The following is a 6,052-nucleotide window of genomic DNA, read 5'->3' as shown; positions in this document are numbered from 1 at the left end:
GGAAGGAAGGAAGGAAGGAAGGAGGGAGGGAGGGAGGGAGGGAAGATGCCACTTGAGACACTACTCCTAAAATACACTGTGAGACCTGAGGCAAATAACCTAATCTCTCTCTCAGTACCCCAAGCAGCTCTCAAAGACTATAAGTACAAGGTAATTTTTTTTTTTTTTATTAAACTCTTACCTTCCGTCTTGGAGTCAATACTGTGTATTGGCTCCAAGGCAGAAGAGTGGTAAGGGTAGGCAATGGGGGTCAAGTGACTTGTCCAGGGTCACACCGCTGGGAGGTGTCTGAGGCCAGATTTGAACCCAGGACCTCCTGTCTCTAGGCCTGGCTCTCAATCCATTGAGCTACCCAGCTGCCCCCCACAAGGTAGTTTTTTGACCCGCATCACAGAGGATTTTTACTTACCAGAGTTCCCTACACCAATTAAGCACTGTATCTGGACAAAAAAAAGAAAATACATCATATGAATAAGACATCTTGGGGTCCAGTGCTATCTCTGACACATTAATTTAATGAGCATGAGCAAGTCATTCAATCACTCTGAGCCTCAATTTCCTCACTAGTAAAACAAGGATCATGATATCTATCATACTTGCCTGAAAAAGTTGTTCTGAGGTATGAGATATTCAAATGTTTGCAAAATCTTTTGCAAACTTTAAAACACCAGATATAAGTCAACTCTCATTTTATTTATTATTATATTATATGTTGTTTCTATATTCTATATTAATATTTATGATATTAAATTATAAATATTGTATTAATAAATGTTTGTTATTATTTATTTCTCATCCTGGCAACTATTATTCTAAATACTATTTTGCTGTTGTTCAGTCATTTTCACCTGGGTCCAACTCTTCCTGACCCCATTTGGGGTTTTCTTGGCAAAGATCCTGGAGTGGTTCACCATTTCCTTCCCAAGCTCATTTTACAGATGAAGAACTGAGGCAAACAAGGTTGAGTGACTTATCCAGGGTCACACAGCTAATAAGTATCTTAGGTCAGATTCAAACTTAGGTAGATGAGTCTTCCTAAAACTAGTATAGTATTCTATTCACTCCATCACCTAACTATCCCTTTACATTATTATTACTATTTATTGAACTCTTTTACCCTGTCCAGAAGTGTTCTTATTATCCATAAAATTATTCAGGCAACTTAAAATCCAGTAAAAAAATTAAAGCATACAAATAAAAATACAAGATGAATACTACATAAATGGTACCATATTGGCTCCACAGAAGGAAAGATCATTCCTAACTAGAGAAACAAAGTCAGATTTCATGGTGGAGATTGTACCTACTATGATAGATTTCAACAGGCCCAAGGAGTATGGAGAAGGAAAACATTCCAAGTATGAGGAATGGAATGTAAAAAGTGATTGCGTGAATAACCTGCACAGAGTTGGGGGAGAAATACCAACTGTATACAGAGGCAAGCAAGTAAGACAGTTTTCATGAAGCAAAGAGCCATGTTTGACAACTCAAAACATGTTGCAAATTATCCTAGTCTGCACCAGCAGTTTTTTAGTATGTAGTAAATTCCAAGGACAGAAAATTCCTTCCAGTTAAACAGGCCATCAATTCATCTATAATTTGTGATCTTAGAAAGTTTTCTTGGGCCCCAAAACACTGACATGGTCAGATCACATAGTAAATATATCTGAAGCAGAACTTGAGCCTTAGTCCGTCTTACCCCAAGGTCAGTTCTCTCTCCATTTTTGTTGTTTGTGGTTGGGCATTCTTCAGTCATGTGTGACTCTTCATAACCCCCTTTGAGGTTTTCTTGGCAGAGATGGTTTGCCATTTCTTTCTCCAGCTCATTTTACAGATGAGGAAACTGAGGTCAACAGGGTTAAGTGACTTGCCCAGGATCACCCAGCTAGTAAGTATCTGAGGCTGGGCTTGAACTCAGGTCTTCCTGACTCCAGGCCCATCACCCTATCCACTAAGCCATACCATCTTTCACTGTGGACTGGTAAAATATTTAGATTCTCTACCATGGCACAATAACAGACATATGTAACAGACACACAGGCTATGAAGACTGTCACGACGGATACATGCACAGATAGGATGGACCACATCACCTGTTCACATGTACAGTTCCCACAGACTTCCTTGGGAGAAGCAGGATGTTACAATGTACAGAGCACTAGAGTTGGAATCATGAAGACCTCAGATGAAATCTTTCTGTGTGACACTGGGCATATTGAGTTCTCTGTGCCTCAGTTTCCTCATCTGTAAATGAAGAGGTTGGACTTTAAAGCCTCTAAGTTCCTTCCCAACTCTACATCCTTTCAGGAAAAGGAGGGTTAGGTTCTGTTCATTGATCACTTTTAGAGAATATTTCACCTATTATCCAAAGTTGATTCTTTACAGTTTTAGCATTGGGGAGAGAGAGGGAGGATCTTGGAATCAGGTTCAATTCCTGCCTCTCATAAAAAATACTGATGTGATCAGGGCAACTCATGCTCCCAGTCAACTTTCTAAGACTATAAACCACCACGAGCTGCCATCTGCAATATGGAGGAGGTATCCATGCTGGGGATTGTCTACACTAGGTGAAATCATAGAAGTGGACCAAAATAACCTAATAACAAAGCTGAAACAAATGAGGTCTTTTGATTAAAGAAGATAGGGGGATCAGCAAGAAAGCACCAAGGACTAACAAGACCAGGAGACTCGGTAGGCTGATATGGTAGAGGGAAGGGTGTGATGTGAGATAATGGTGGAAAGGAAGAGGGAGCCTGAATTCTGAAAGGTCTTAAAACAAAATCATAACCAATTAATGAACTTTTATGAAGTATGCATTACATGCCAGATACTGTGGTAGAACTTATAAATGATTGACCTGTTTTCCAGGTTATCTTCTCCTTTAGTTCCCCTCACAATTTTGCCTCTTCATTTTTGTTAACCCCATTTAAAAATCTTTCTGCTCACTCCTTCCTGAACATTTAAAATGTTTTTGGTTGAACTTTTAAGCCAATTAAATCAAGTAACAAATGGTTTTACTTTAGAAAGGGTTTCTTTTTTTGTCTTCTACATCTCTGGACTACTCTGACTCCCAAATTTCAGGGCAAGAAAGAAGAATTAATTAAGATTAGGTGAGCTTTAAATTGTTTTTCCTCTGAAGATATTTTACTCCTTTACATTTTACTGTGGGAAAAAATATATATTGTCAGTTTGACTTCTGGGAGATAAAATATAAGATCCCAGCAACCCACAAAGCACTATAATGAGCCAAAGGAAGGCAAGCAGGCCCATCAACACATGACCTTATAAAATAAGCAAATACCATAAACTTCGTCTTAATCCCATTCATGTGTCCCTCCCACATTTGATTTATACGGTTTAACTTTTTATGTTGACTTACACTATTTGCCCTTCTTCCAAACCACCCCATTATATTAAATAGATTAATACTTTATGTGACATTGAAATATTTAATGTTGTTAAATATAAAGTTCCTAATCTGTAAAGAAAAAAAATACAAGATTCAGAGCACTAAGATTTAGTTGTTTATATACTGTGTTGGGGATAAGGCATTACCTCAGTAATATGTCATGTATTTCTTCAGTAAATGGACCACTGAAATAGGACAAGGCAGAGGGAAGAGACAGTTAAGCCTTGAAGTCAGAAAGACCTGGGTTCAAGTTCCAGCTCTAATACATACTGGTTATGGAGCATGGGGCAGGTTCCTTACCCTCTCAAAGCTCCAGACAACCATCTCAATTGCAGATAAGAAGGTTCTGCTTTAACACTGAAAGAAGAGTTTCACACTAGAACCTCCCCTCAATAATTAAAGCATAAGACTATTAAAAAGTATGTACATATATTTAATTATTGCTATTGTTCTTCATTCATTTCATTGGTGTCCTACTCTTCATGATCCCACTTGGGGGTTTCTTAGCAAAGATATTAGAGTAGTTTGCCATTTCCTTCTCCAGTTCATTTTACAGATGAGGAAACTGAGGCAAACAGAGTTGTAACTTTCCCAGGGTCATATAGCCAGTAAGTGTCTGAGGCTGGATTTGAACTCAAGAAAATGAGTCTTGCTGATTCCAGGACGGAAACTCTGTCCACTGTGCCACCTTACTACCATAGATAAAATGCGATAGGAAAATCTGTAGAGGGAGAGAGAATTTTTATCTGGGTAGATTAAACTCTGTGATGCCAGGTCAAGTTATTTAACTTGTCAGCTTTCTGCAGAAATCTCTAGGAATGTAAGTTGCAGAGAAGTTAATGGCCCATATTGGTAGAGGAAATTCTTTCTAGAAAGCTTCATACACCAGTGAAAGCAAAGGTCCGTAAACCTGTAAATTTAATAGATTTTTTAGAAAATTAAGAATAGAAAGGGAGTCTAGGGGCTATCTAGCCCATCCCTCAGATATAAATGTGAGGACAAAAGAGAGAGAAAATGATTTACTCAAGCTCACACAGTTCGTGAGTAGCAGAAACAAGACTAGAACCTAGGTGTTCCACCTCTCAATTCAACTCTCTCCATAACTACACCAACACTATAACAATCTGTGTCTCTTGTATTAAAAATACTCAACTTCAGACTCCAGTGATGAAGAAAAATCAGAGGGACAGGGACTTGTGATTTCATTGGTATAAAGAACCCCCAGGTGGGGCAGCTAGGTGGCTCAGTGGATTGAGAGCCACACCTAGAGGCAGAAGGGTCTGGGTTCAAATCTGACCTCAGATACTTTCTAGACTCTGGGCAAATGACTTAATCCCCATTGCCTAGACCTTATGGCTTTTTTGTCTTAGAACTGATACAAAGACAGAAGGTAAGGGTTTAAAAAAAACTCCCAAGTGAGAAAATGCTACCCACCCAGTTAGGTTGATACTCTCTCTGCAACTTAGAGGATTTCTTGGAGATTTGAGAAATAAAGTGACTTGTCCAAGGTTATAAAACCAGGATATGTGTCAAAGTGGGACTTGAACCTCTGTTCTCCTGGCTATGAGGCCAGCTCTCTATCTACTCCACCATGTTGCCTTTCTATCACATCTAACTGAGCTCAGAGTTATTAACCCTATGTCCCCAAGAGGCAGTCATCTGTATCTAAGGAGATAAGTCCTTTGTAGCTCTGTACACTGCAACCTGTAGACCCTTCCAGGCAACACTAATGGTGGCTGTGTAGCTACTGACCCAGAGCAGACCTGGTACCATTCTCAGAGATCTATTATTACCTCTCCTTCTACCCATTTAGCCCCCTACAGCTGCTTTTCCTTTTACCTTCAGAGATGACATGTTTCTCACACATAGTTAATTTTAACATCAAGCTAAGAGATTGTAAAGTTCAGAGGCAGCTGATCCGTTATAAAGGATGTCATTAGCCTTTGTGGCATCGAATAAAAACATTACCTTGGAAGCAGTAAACTTTCAACCACTTTATGTCCACAGAGCTTAGCTCTCTGCTTCTCTTTACCCTGCCTTCTTTCCATGCATATCATTCCTTTATTAAGCCATAAAAGCTTTCCAAACAGGAAGAACTGCTTCAGGAACTATTCCCCATTTATAGCCAAAATTGGTATTTACTTGTTCTTATTGCTAATTTCTGTTCCCTTTTCTACAATCTTGTTGCAGAGGAAGAATGTCAATGGGAAAAAGAAGGAAGAAAAAAGGATCCCAAGAAGAAGAAAGGCAGCTCAGCAAGTAGGAGTTCAATTGAAGAAATTTAGAGTTATAAGCTTTCTGTCTTAAGACCTCAAATCTGGATGTGTTCCAAACACTGTAGAGGATAGATGCCAAAGCTTCCACATGGAGTCAGTAAGATGAAGGGATGCCCAAGAGGATAGAAGAAGCTATTCATTGATGAGACTGAATCCAGACATAACTGTAATAACCATTAACAAACTGCATCCTGGAAAGTGAACTTGGCGCACCTTTTTTATGATCCCATTTCATAGCCTGGAGAATGGTAGTACTCATACTAATAAGACTGTGACCAGAGTTGAAGGATTCAAGTAACATGAATTGCCATTTCCAAATAATGGGGAAAGGAGAGTCTTCATTCACTCTTTTTCATTTGATTTCTCC

General features: G+C 39.0%; 1 protein-coding gene across 1 annotated transcript in view; it reads left to right on the top strand.

Moving 5' to 3' along the window:
* The window catches only part of SMIM31 (small integral membrane protein 31), a 70,771-nt gene extending 64,965 nt beyond the window's left edge, over window positions 1-5,806 (top strand). Inside the window, exon 2 of the transcript XR_006506506.1 lies at window positions 5,600-5,806. The gene's annotated coding sequence lies outside the window, so the exon portion shown is untranslated. The remainder of the gene's footprint in view (window positions 1-5,599) is intronic.
* The last annotated feature ends 246 nt before the right edge of the window (window positions 5,807-6,052 follow it).

The sequence above is a fragment of the Gracilinanus agilis genome, chromosome 6 (assembly GCF_016433145.1).
Source record: "Gracilinanus agilis isolate LMUSP501 chromosome 6, AgileGrace, whole genome shotgun sequence".
Classification (NCBI taxonomy): Eukaryota; Metazoa; Chordata; class Mammalia; order Didelphimorphia; family Didelphidae; genus Gracilinanus; species Gracilinanus agilis.
This window is presented reverse-complemented; position numbering and strand designations above follow the sequence as displayed.